The sequence below is a fragment of the Myotis brandtii genome, unplaced genomic scaffold, assembly GCF_000412655.1.
Source record: "Myotis brandtii unplaced genomic scaffold, ASM41265v1 scaffold105, whole genome shotgun sequence".
In the NCBI taxonomy this organism is placed as follows: Eukaryota; Metazoa; Chordata; class Mammalia; order Chiroptera; family Vespertilionidae; genus Myotis; species Myotis brandtii.
This window is the reverse complement of record NW_005353538.1, coordinates 5,301,736-5,315,281: the sequence shown is the minus strand read 5'-3', so window position 1 is coordinate 5,315,281 and position 13,546 is coordinate 5,301,736.

Here is a 13,546-nt window from a genome sequence, read left to right as displayed (position 1 = left end):
CATGTATCTGTCGAATTTTCCCAACACGATTTATTGAAGAGATTGTCTTGACTCCATTGTATGCTTTCGCCTCCTTTGTCAAATATTAATTGAGCATAATGGACTGGGTCAACTTCTGGGGTCTCTGTTCTGTTCCATTGATCTGTATGTCTGTTCAGTACTAGACTGTTTTGATTACAGTGGCTTTGTAGTATAACTTGACATCTGGCATTGTGATTACTCCAACTTTGTTCTTCTTTCTCAAGACTGCTGCAGATATTCGGGGTCTTTTTTGGTTCCATATAAATTTTTGGAGTATTTGTTCTAGATCTGTAAAACATGTTCGTATTTTAATAGGGATTGCATTAAATCTGTAGATTGCCTTGGGTAGTATGGACATTTTATAAGTACCACGCGCTAACCGATTGTGCCACTGGAGCTCAAGTATGGACATTTTAATGATGTTGATTCTACCAATCCATGAACACAGAATATTCTTCCACTTGTCTATATCTTCTTTTATCTCTTTTTTTCAATGTATTGTAGATTTTTTAGTACAAATCTTTGTCTCCTTGGTTAAGTTTATTCTTAGTATCTCATTTTTTTTGTGGCAATGGTAAATGGGACTCTTTTTTTTAGTTTCTCTTTATGAGAATTCATTATTGGTGTATAAAAGAGCCATTGATTTTTTTTAAAAAATATGGAACGCTTCACAAATTTGCGTGTCATCCTTGCGCAGGGGCCATGCTAATCTTCTCTGTATTGTTCCAATTTTAGTATATGTGCTGCCGAAGCAAGCACGAGCCATTAATTTTTGCGGGTTGATTTTGCATCCTGCTACATTGCCAAATTCATTTATTAAATCTCATAGTTTTGGTGGAGTCTTTAGGGATTTCTATATACCATATCATGGCATCTGGGCATAATGAGAGTTTTACTTCCTCCTTTTATTTCTTCTTCTGGTCTGATCACTATGGCTAGGAATTCCAGTACTATGTTGAATAAGAATGGTGAAAGCAGACATCCCTGTCTTGTTCCTGTTCCTAGGGGAAATGGATTTCGTTTTGCCCATTGAGTATGATGTTGGCTGTAGGTTTGTCATACATGGCCTTTATCATGTTAAGATATGATCCCTCTATTCCCATTTTGCTGAGAGTTTTTATCAAAAATGGGTGTTGGATAGTGTCAAATGCTTTTTCTGCACCAATTGATATGATTATGTGATTTTTGTCTTTCAATTTATGTGATATATCACGTTTATTGATTTGCAAATATTGTACTAATATTGCATCCCTAGAATAAATCCCACTTTTTCATAGTGTATGATCTTTTTAATATATTGCTGGATCTGATTTTCTAATATTTTGTTGAGTATTTTAGCATCTATGCTCATCAGGGACATTAGCCTATAATTCTCTTTCTTTGTAGTGTCTTTATCTAGTTTTGGAATTAGGAGAATGCTGGCCTCATCAAAAGAGCTTAGACATGTTTCTTCCTCTTGGATTTTTTGGAATAGTTTGAGGAGTATAGGTGTTATTTTTTCTTTGAATGTTTGGTAAAACTCCCCTTTGAAGCCATCCGGCCCCGGGCTTTTCTTTGCTGGGAGTTTTCTTTTATTACTGTTTCTATTTCATCAGTTGTTACTGGCCTATTCAGGTTTTCTGATTCTTCCTCTTTAAGTGTTTGGAGATTTTATTTTTCTAGGAATTTGTCCATGTCATCCACATTGTCCAGCTTCTTGGCATATAGTTGTTCATAGTATTTTCTTACAATCCTTTGTACTTCTGTAATGTCAGTGGTTACTTCTTCACTTTCCTTTCTGATTTTATTTTTTGGGTCCTCTCTCTTTGCTTCTTGATGAGTCTGGCTAACGGTTCATCAATCTTGTTTATCCTTTCAAAGAACCAGTTCTTTATTTCATTGATTTTTTTTTATTGTTTTTTAGTCTCTATGTCATTTATTTCTGCTCTAATCTTTATTATTTCCTTCCTTCTACTTACTCTAGGCGTTTCTAATTATTCTCTTTCTAGTTTGTTAAGTTGTAGTGTTAAATAGTTTATTATTAATTTTTCTTGTTTTTTTGAGGTAGGCCTGTAGAGCTATGAACTTCCCTCTCAGGACTGCTTTCACTGTGTCCTATAGTTGTGTGTTCATTTTCATTTGTTTCCAGGAAGTTTTTTATTTCTTTCTTGATCTCATTGGTAACCCATTCATTGTTTAATAACATGCTATTTAGCCTCCATGTGTTTGAATGTTTTTGGGTGTTTTTACTGTAGTTGATTTCTAATTTCATTTCACTGTGATCTGAGATGATGCTTGGTATGATTTCAATCTTCTTGAACTTGTAGAGATTTATTTTGTGTACTAACATGTGGTTTATCTTTGTGAATGATCCATGTGCCCTTTAGATGAATGTATATGCTGCAGCTTTGGGGTGAAATGTTTTATAAATATCAGTTAAATCCATCCTGTCCAATGTGTCCTTTAGAGTCACTGTTACCTTGTCAATTTTTTGTCTGGAAGATCTATCCTGTGAAGTCAGTGAGGTATTAAAGTCCACTATGACTGTGTTGTTGTCAATCTCTCCTTTAAAGTCCTCTAGAAGTGTTGTTGTTTTTTTATATTTAGGTGCTCCTAAATTGGATGTATGTTTGTTTACCAGGATTGGATTGATCACTTTAGCATTATAGTGACATTTGTCTCTTGTGAGCGCCTTCATTTTGAAGCGTATTTTGTCAGATATGAGTATTCCTACTCCAGATGTTTTTTCTTTTCTATTTGCATGAAAAAAATTTTTCCATCCCTTCACTCTCATCCTGTGTGTCTTTTGTTCTGAGATGGGTTTCTTGTAGACAGCATATAGTTGGGTCATATTTTTTTTATCCATTCAGCTACCCTATGTCTTTTGATTGGAGCATTTAATCCATATACATTTAGGTTACTATTGATAGATACTTATTTATTGCCATTTTAATTCTGTATATCTAGGTTTCTCTCTGTATTTCTTCTCATTACTGCAGTCACTTTAGCATTTCTTGTAATGCTGGCTTGGTGGTGATGTACTCCTTTAGCCTTTTTTTTTTTTTGTCTTGGAAGCTCTTTATTTCACTATTTTGAATGATAGTCTTGCTGGATCTTGGTTTCATTACCTTGAGTACTTCATGCCATTCCCTTCTGGCCTGTAGAGTTTCTGATGAGAAATCAGGTGTCAGCCTTATGAGAGCTCCTTTGTAGATAATAGTTTGCTTTTCCCTTGCTGCCTTTAAGATTCTCTCTTTGCCTTTAATTTTTGTCATTTTAAATAGGATGTGTCTGGCCATGGGCCTGTTTGGGTTCCTCTTGCTTGGGATTTTCTGTGCTTCCTGAACTTGTATGACTTTTTTCTTTACTAGATTAGGGGAGTTTTCTGCCATTATTTCTTCAACCACCTTCTCTATCCCTTTCTGCCTCTTCTGGCACACTTGTTACATTTCATATTGTCCCACAGCTCCCTTAAGCTCTCCTTCTGAATATATATATAATTTATGATTCTCTGATTGAGTGATACTTTCAACTCTGACTTCTAATTCACTGATTTGATCCTCAGCTTCCCCTAATTTGCTGTGGATTCCTTCCAACATGCTTTTTTATTTGTGTTGTTTCATTCTTTATTTCTATTTTCATAGTTACTATATCTATTCTCATGCTGTTGAGCATCTTTACAATCATTATTCTGAACTCTATATCAGATAAATTTCTTACCTCCATGTCATATATCTCTTCTTCTGAAGAATTCTTTTGTTCTTTCATTTGGGGTTTTTCTTTGTCTCATTTTGGCTCCGTTTAGGTGTGTGACTATGTATTATGTAGCTCTGCTACACTTCTCAAACACTAGTGCAGGACAGTGTCAAAAGCTGTTTTGACTTATTAGATCAGGCAAAGACTCAAAGCCTCCAGAGACCGACTCTGCCTATAGACTGATAGGATTCCATCTTGAAAAACCCTCAGGCAATCATCCATAGGTGTGGTGAGAGTCTTTTTAACAGGGTGGGGCAGTTTCTTCTGCCCAGATGCTAATTGTTAGTCTCTTTTTTCTTCTTCTTATTTTTACAGAGAGGAAGAGAGAGGGATAGAGAGCTAGGAACATTGATCAGCTGCCTCCTGCACACCTCCTACTGGGGATGTTCCTGCAACCAAGGTACATGCCCTTGACTGGAATCAAACCTGGGACCTTTCAGTTCGCAGGCTGACACTCTATCCACTGAGCCAAACCGGTTAGGGCTATTCTCAGTCTCTTAATGGGTCTCAGAAACTGTGTACCATGGGGCAAGGTGTTTTCCAATATCGTGGGTCAGTCTTTCCCCCAGGCAAAGCCGCCTGTATTGCAAATGTCTGCATTAGAAAGATGACTTCTGCAATGTGAAGGAATGACTCAGCACAGGAAACTGGAGTGTCTGCCTTCTGAGCTCTAACCCTAGAGCCCCAAATCATGGCTTCTGCTCACACAGCTCCATTCCCTCTGACAGAGCACAAGGTGAGTGGCTCCACAGGGAATTTTGTGCATTGGCCCTTTAAGAGAGTGCCTGCTTTCCAGCTGTCTCTCCCTGACAGACAGCAACCCCACTGCTTTTTCCAGCCAGATGTTGTGTGGGCACCCTTCTCAGTTCTGGTGCTCTCTACTGAGGGGCCCAGCTTGGGAATTAGACCCCACGGTTCTCAATGGCACCCCCCACAGCTGAGATATCTCTCTGGAGCTTCAGTTGCTGTATGTGGGATCCTGGCCAGCCCTTTCGCACCTCTGTCCTTCCTACCGGTCTCCACTCTCTGTTCTCTGTTATCAGGGTTCTCTCCAGTGCATCTTCCATTGATTATTCAGGAAGTTTTTCTGTAGTTAAGTTGTAATTCCAGTTTGGTCCTGGGAGTGTGTCTGTGCAGTAGCCACTTACTCTGCTGCCATTTTAAATCTAGAATTCCTCTTACTAAAAATAAAACAGAAGAGCCCTAGACAGTTTAGCTCAGTGGATAGAGCATAGGCCTGGGGACTGAAGGGTCCCAGGTTTGATTCTGGTCCAAAAGAGCACATAATCTTGTTGTCTGTCCTGTAATCTGATCCCCACCTTGCTTTCTCCCATCTCCATGTAATCTTCCTTACTTTCCTTTCTTAATTTCAAATGCATAAAATAAGCTGCAAAACTGTTATTCTCTACAGTATTTGAGATCTTGTGAGACAGGCTAGTAAGCCAGGACAAGTGGGATAGGGAAACTGAGGCAATAGTTAAATGGCCAAGCAGCTTACAGTCATCTAGGAAATCGAAAAATCCAAAGATGCTGAAGAGTAAATGGTTTATACCCCTCCCCACCCAGAGGGTAAATAGCTTAAATCACCCTATTCAGAGAAATAGCAAAAATCCAATTCGTGGCACCATTTGTGCCAACCAAGAAAGGATGAAGTTAAGGGAATAAATCTAATTTTGGTGCATTAGCATAATGCTGATGAATATTCTATTGAGTACCTCCCCTGAACTCCAAGCCTCTTTTTTTTTTAAAATATATATTTTTATTTCAGAGAGGAAGGCAGTGGGAGAGATAGAAACATTGATCTCGGCTGCCTCCTGCATGTCCCCCACCTGGGATTGAGCCCCACAACCCAGGCATGTGCCCTGACTGGCAATCAAACCTAGGACCTCTTGGTCCATGGGAGGACACTCAATCCACTGAGCCACATCAGCCAGGCTGAACTCCAAGCCTTTAAAACCCTCAAGACCAAAGGGCCCAGCTGTACTCTCCCTCCCAGGAGCAGGCCCATGCCTTTTCCTTCCACCTCTCACAGGTGTGCATCTCCTAAACTCTAAGGATCCCCACAAGACTTGCACCCAGGGAATCAGCAGGCAGTGGCCACTTGTCCAGGCTTACCCCTGAACCTATCTCTAAGACCTCCTTTTCTCTGACTTTCTAGTGAACTGACTTGGCTCACTTCTGTCCTTACTGCTGCTTCTATCCCAAGCCTTTCCTTGTTTCACTGTCCCCAGCTTTGATAAACAAACTCTTAAAATCATCTGGACTCATGTAAGATCTTTCCTGCATGAAATTAAAAACCCACACATTACCGGCCGGTCCAAGGCAGATACGCTCCAGGGTGGAACCTTTCTGGTAACACTTGCTCCCTGGCATGTGTCGTCAGTTTGGCTCAAATAAACTCTTATTAAAAAGGTGCCAAACCGGTTTGGCTCAGTGGATAGAGCGTCGGCCTGAGGACTGAAAGGTCCCAGGTTCGATTCCGGTCAAGGGCATGTACCTTGGTTGTGGGCACATCCCCAGTAGGAGGTGTGCAGGAGGCGGCTGGTCAATGTTTCTCTCTCATCAATGTTTCTAACTCTCTATCCCTCTCCCTTCCTCTCTGTAAAAAAATCAATAAAAAATATATTTTAAAAAAAAGTTATGTATAGTCCTGGACAACATGCTCAGTGGTTAGAGCATGTTTGGCTCAGTGGATAGAGCGTCGGCCTGAGGACTGAAAGGTCCCAGGTTCGATTCCGGTCAAGGGCATGTACCTTGGTTGTGGGCACATCCCCAGTAGGAGGTGTGCAGGAGGCGGCTGGTCAATATTTCTCTCTCATCGATGTTTCTAATTCTCTATCCCTCTCCCTTCCTCTCTGTAAAAAAATCAATAAAAGATATATTTTAAAAAAAAGTTATCTATAGTCCTGGACAACATGCTCAGTGGTTAGAGCACGGGCCCATGCACCAAAGGTTCGATTCCAAGTTCAATCTCACCCAGTTGGGCCAGGGTGGGAGGCAACCAATCAATGTGTTTCTCACATTGATGTTTCTCTCCCTCTCTCCCACTCTCTTTCTAGAAATCAATGCAAAAATATCCTTGGGTGAGGATTAACAACAAAAAAGTTACCTACAGTTTTGGACATTTTTACATTGACAACTACAAAGTCTAAAATATTTGCTATCTGGCTCTTTACAGAAAAAGTTTGTTAACCCATCACAAAATGATTGTGAAGAATAAATAAAATAATCCTTATGAAAGTGGTTAGTAGCAACCTGACATATAGTAAGCACTCATTTTTTTTCTTTATCCATCATCTATTTTGGATACATAAATTGTTTCCATATTTTTTATAATATGTAGGTAAATTTTAAAATGCATTAAATACTTACGTGCTTTAAGTATTTGTCTTTGATTGGGATCTGTCTTTAGGGTATGTTCCTAGAGGCAGATTCATTTCAATACAAGTAAACTTCACTTGTCTTACCATATTACTCACGTCTGTCCCGGCAACTAAATTTAGATCCTTAAAGAGATTACAATTCTTGCCCTTGCCTTCCTGGAATGTTCCATTTTTCTTTAGGGTATGTTCCTAGAGGCAGATTCATTTCAATAGAAGTAAACTTCACTTGTCTTACCATATTACTCATGTCTGTCCCGGCAACTAGTTAAATTTAGATCCTTAAAGAGATTACAATTCCTGCCCTTGCCTTCCTGGAATGTTCCATTTTGGGATTTTGATTCTAAGGAGATAGTCTATCTGTAAAGTTCATTCATTCATTTAACAGGCATTCGTTAATATGTACTCTTTAGGCACTTAATAGGTACAAACAAATACAGTATAAAGATAAATTTAAATATGTCATCTGCCCTTGGGGAGCTTCAATGTAGTAGGGAAGATAAAACTTAGATTATACCTCTATCCCTAGGTATGAAGTCTCACCTCAAATACATGAGGGAGGAGGCTCCAAAGCAAGGAAAAACTGAAGTGTTATATATGAAAGACAGTTGCCAGGTAGACAGACTATCAGACATTCACCACACTTTTCCAGCTCTATAAGTCAATAAAGCCCATTTTTTGCTTAATCTGATTAAAATGGGTGTGTGCTTTGCAATGTAAAGACCTTTGACCAATCTGGATGGCAAAAAATGAGACAAGCAATTTAGTTAAAGGGACTAGAATATGCATAGACACAGGCAGAAACAAGCATCAACCATCTGGGGAAAATAATGAATAAGAAAGAAGGATGGCAATACAACTTGGTCAGATTATGGAAAGTCTTGAAAGTCTGTTTGTGGAGTGTGCAATTTTTTAGAGTTGCATTACTTCAATTACTCTCAGGTCTTTGGGAAGCTGAAGGCAATGTTTTCTCCCCTCTGATTTACAAGTGTATTTTGAAGAAGGTCTGCCTTCAAATATACCAGTGCAATAATAAAGTAGACCATTACCTTTTTTTAACATTACATTAGCATATTAATAATTGCACCTATCTGTATTCATCAGAGGATGTTCCTAATGCCTTTCATTAGTAACAATGCCAGTCGTGACTTCAGTGGTTAGGGACTCTCAGCTGCATGCTTGCCACCTTCTTCCCACCTACTCACCAAAGACATCATGTTGAATAAAGATGGGGTTGAACCTTGTCAAACCTTGAGTGAGGAAACTAATTTGCCTAATTGATAACATTCTGAAAGCTCACTAAATTCTACCATACTATATAAAAATCCATTTCTAATAACTGACGTGGGGAGCAAATGGAACTTTTTAAGTAAGCAGCATTTCTAATTATTTCTGAGGAACTGAGATTCCTCAGGAAGATAGGTAGTATGAAAAAAAATTTAATTTATGGACAAATAAATTTGTGAAACACCGGTTAAAATGAACTTAGAATACAAATGAAGGGTTTCCTTTTGTAAAAGTATTATCAAAACTTTTAACATGTTATTATAAATTATGTCTCCCTAAGATGATGATGAAACATACATCCCTTTCAAATTTATTGACTTCTTTTTTTCAAAGGAGTATCTTGCATTTCTAGTGGAGGTTCTATGGACTATAGGAAACGCTGGAGTAGAAATTATGTGATCAGAAACATGCCTTAAAAGGCTCATTAGTCTGGACGCTATATACATTTAGGATGTAGAGAGACAGAGGCAAACAAAATAGGCTAAATGTCCAGGTAAATACAGTACAGGTGATGCGATCATAGAAACACTAGAGGCCCGGTGCACGAAATTCGCACATGGGTAGGGTCACTAGGCCTGGCCGGCAATCAGGGCTGATCTGCGGGGTGACCAGCGGGGCGATCGTGGGGGCCCCTGCAGGCACCCGCCTTGGCTAGCCTGGGGCCTGCAGGCTGGGGCAGCTCCTGCATTGAGCGTCTTCCCCCTGGTGGTCAGTGTGCGTCATAGCAACCGGTCATTCCACGGTTTGGTTGATTTGCATATTAGACTTTATTATATAGGATAAATACATTGTAAAGATAAAATGGGCAGGACTTTGCAGTTGAATGGATGTAGGCAATGAACACAGGTAATAATAGGTGGTATGGAGTCATAAGTATTCAAGCTTATACATTTGGTCCACTGGGAAAATCAGAGTGCTTTTCATGGAAAATGGTAAGATAAAATCTACATCTGAGTGGGATATGGATTCCCCAAAGGAATGACAGACATAATTAATTTTGCTCACCAGGCAGTTGAACTTTGACCATGAGAAGTCTACTTACTCCCCCCTCCCTTCTAGAACTTTTCTCCCTCCTTTCCTTTTTTCCTTCCAAGTTACCCCTCTTAGAATTAGACGTATCATTAAATCTGGCTACTGAGGTAAACAGTTTCTCTCTCTTTTCCCTTCCTTCCTTCCCTTCCTCCCTCCCTTCCTCCTTCCTTCCTTCCTAGGTAAACAGTTTCATTGGCCTCTTTTTTTTCTCTACCCTCAATGGGCATTCTTTTTAAGAGTTTTAGTGCTGATGAGTACAGGAAGTAATATTCTAATAGGACTCCACTTCAACACATGCTGGTCAGTTGCTTAGTATGGTCTAACACTTAAGGGGCAATAAAAACAAACAGGAAATTACAATGGTTTTAAAAAACTTACAGGAGAATTAATTTTTTGGACTATTTTTGCATTAATCTTAGAAAATTCATCTGTTTTAGAATGACATTATATTATATTCAATCACTGACATTAAATAAGAATTCACTTTGTATACAAATTCTTAATAACAAATACTGCTCTTGAGAAACTTGTCCCTGCTTCATGTAATTTCATTGAAAGAGGTTTATGTTGGTTCTTGCTTCCACAATACATTCATTGTGAATCTAGAAATACATTCTAACTTAGACACTAGTGTAGATGTTAAGAACAAGGAGAGCCCTGGCTGGTGTGGCTCAGTTGAATGGGCATTGTCCCATGCAACAAAAGGGTGCTGGTTTGATTCTGATCAGGACCCAGTGCCTGGGTTGCAGGCTCGATCCCCAGTATGAGGCGTGCAGGAGGCAGCAGATGAATGCTATGCTCTCACATGGATGTTTCTCTCTTCTCCCTTCCTTTCTCTCTGAAAATAAACTTTAAAAATCAGTAAACTATTCTTTAAAAAAAGAAAAGAACAGCCCTAGAGTTTGTTGGCCTGTGGACCAAAGGGTCCCAGGTTTGATTCCAATCAAGGGCACTTACCTTGGTTGCAGGCACCTCCCCAGCCCGGTGTCTGGTTGGGGCTCATGCGGGAGGCAACCAATAGATGTGTTTCTCTCACATCGATGTTTCTCTGTCTTTCCTTCTCTCTTCCCCTTTCCCTAAAAAAAAAAAAAAAATCAACGGAAAAAAAATATCCTTGGGTGAGGATTAACAAAAAAAGAACAAGGAGAAAAAGAAACAGTGATGGCTTGCCTCCTAAACTTGCCCCAACCAGGACTGGGGAGCAAACTGAAACTTAGGTATGCGTTCTGACCAGGAATGGAACCCAAGACCTTTTGGTGTACAGGATGACTCTTCTACCAATTGAGCCACATTAATTTTCTTTTCTCACACTCTATTTTTTTCCTTGCACATGTACACTATCAATCAAAGCTCTACTCTTGATGCCAGGATAGAAATGAAGTCACTCCCGCTGGGTCCTCCCTTCCTCATGCACTTTTTTGCCAGACTTTGTTCCTTCATTCACAAATCTCAGCCCCCTTTCCCTGAAGCTGAAGAATATGCTTCAAAGGCATATCTAATGCTGTATCTTCTCCTTGGGTTTTATCACCCACCGAATATATCTGGGGTAATCCTGATATGCCTGTTGCCCCAGCTCAAGTGATAGCACTTCCACTCTCAAAGGTCCTAGTTTGCACAGTAAATATGGTCATCCTACATATTATAACTCATTTTTATCTTTCCCCCTAATTCTCCACTTCTAATTTTAATTATTCATTTGTTAGAGTATAGAATTATAGGTTAAAGGGGAAAGAACTGAAGTCAGCTAGTCCTATTTACACTTGACTGGATTTAGCCTTTGTCTGAACTTTCGACAGTTAATTCATTACCTTATGATGTGGTATTTTCCTAATTTATCTCTAAGTTTTATGAAAATCTTTTATCTTTAGCCTTAATTTTATTATCATTTCCCAGTCTAAAACTCTCCACTTATAGTTTTGGGATTCCTTTGTCAACCATGGGTTATCATAATGCCCAGCTTAAGGTATTTATCATATATTATAAATTAACATCTTTTTAGATATCTAGAAGAGTATGTTATATACTATCCTTGGGAGAACTGAGAAAATAGTTACTCAAATCATATTTGGGTTGCATGGGTCAAATGAGAAACAGGTTGAAAGGCTTACGGTTCTATCATTTACTAGCTGTATAACCTTGGAAAGTTTACTTCATCTCTTTGTGCCTGTTTCTCAGCAAAAAGGAAAAAAAGTATAATACCTCTCTTATGGGCTGTTGTAAGAATTAAATGACATATATAAAGCTCCATAAAGGCAGAGACCTTATCTATCTTGTTCGTAACTTTATTCTAAGTGCCTAGCACAGGTAGTAACAGGCACAGCATTAAGTTCTCAATGAACATCTCAGTAAACACTGAATAAAAGCCCTTAGCGCACTGCCTTGCACATAGTACTCAATAAAAGGCAGCTATTACTAGTCTCTCATTTTTCCTATGACCTGGTTTTCTGACCTTACTATACTAATCTCCCTCTTATGGAAGCTCCCTGGTTTATCAACATTTCCCTTAAGATGTAGTTCTAACAATTCAGTTCTGTGTGGTGTGTGGTAATTTAGCTGTTTGAAGAGTCCACTGGGAAAAAGCTAGTCTACTTGCTTGCATAGAGTTGGCTCTTATAAAACCCACTTTCTCCCATTACCATCCTTTTTAAACCTTGAGAAACGTATGGTTAGGAAACAAAACCATTAGCCAATAAGGAGTAACCAGCCAAGTAAGAGAACACCATAGTGTAATGTTACAGAAAGCCATCACCACCAGTGCTTATTATCACTGCACCTAATCAACAGCCTAGTGTGCACACTACCTATTGATTCATTAGGCTCTCCATCTAGAGCAGTGGTTCTCAACCTTGGCTGCACATTATAATCACCTGCACATTTATACTCTAGACCAGTGGTTCTCAGCCTTGGCTGCACATTAGAATCACCTGGGAATCTTTTTAAAATCCTGATTTCTGGGCCTCATCCTCCGGAAATTCTGTTTCTTTGTTATGGGGTGGGGCCACAACATTAGTAACAAAGATACAGAATTTCTGGAGAATGAGGCCCAGAAATCAGGATTTTAAAAAGATTCCCAGGTGATTCTAATGTGCAGCCAAGGCTGAGAACCACTGGTCTAGAGTATGCTCCTCCATGGCAGGACGGGGTCAAGTCCACCACATGCTTATCAAAGAGATCTTCATATGTTGTGGGATGACTGAATGAGCAAGGGCAAACAAGAAAGCCCAAGGAAGATGCTAAGTACGTAGGTGAACAGCTTCCTAACAGAGGCTGTAAGACCAATGTCAGTAATTCCGGGACAACGGGTTTTGACCAAGGAAACTGGGATTGGATACAAATGTTAAAATGACAAATATAAGTGCAAAAAAATCATGTGGAGCTTTTGGCAAAGAAATGTAAACGGATTTAAAAATTTGAGAGTTTCGAGGTTTACGTTTTGCTTGTTTTTAGTATGGCTGAGATGCAAGTTTGTAAATATTCCTTAAGATGATGAAGGAGGGAGATGGAAGAGGGTAAAAGCCAAGGGCAAGATAATAGGATTATTGGGCCACGGGGGCGGGGCGAAGATAAGCAGAGTAATAAACTGACGCATTTCCTTTTCGCCCACAGAAGTAAAGGCAGAGGGAATCATGTGAGGAAAGGCGGGCCGGTAGGGAAGCTCGATTACAAGCCTCACAGGAGGGTGCTCTGCCAGGGAAGGGAGTTACGACTGTGGAGAGAGGTGTGGGGCCATTGTGGCGATGGCGACGGCGAGCACAGGGGGTGAACACAAGGGCTGTTGACCTTGGGAAGGGTGTTCCCATTAGCTCAGTTTTAGGACTAAGAAAACAATCTTCTACCTCCTTCCCGCACTAATCATTTTAGCGGCGTAAACCCAACTGAATTCAGCAATAATATCTTCCTTGTGCGAGGCTACAGTAAGAAGACTCACACGTGTTTTATATTCCCCTTGGAAATAAGATTGCGGCTGCACCGAGAAAGCATTTTAAGAGGCCTGTTCACATACTGATTGAGGGGCGGGGCGGTACGCGTTTTAAGGCGAAACGCGGGCCGCGGTCACAGTCGCAGAGTCACAGTCGCAGCGCCGCGCGCGC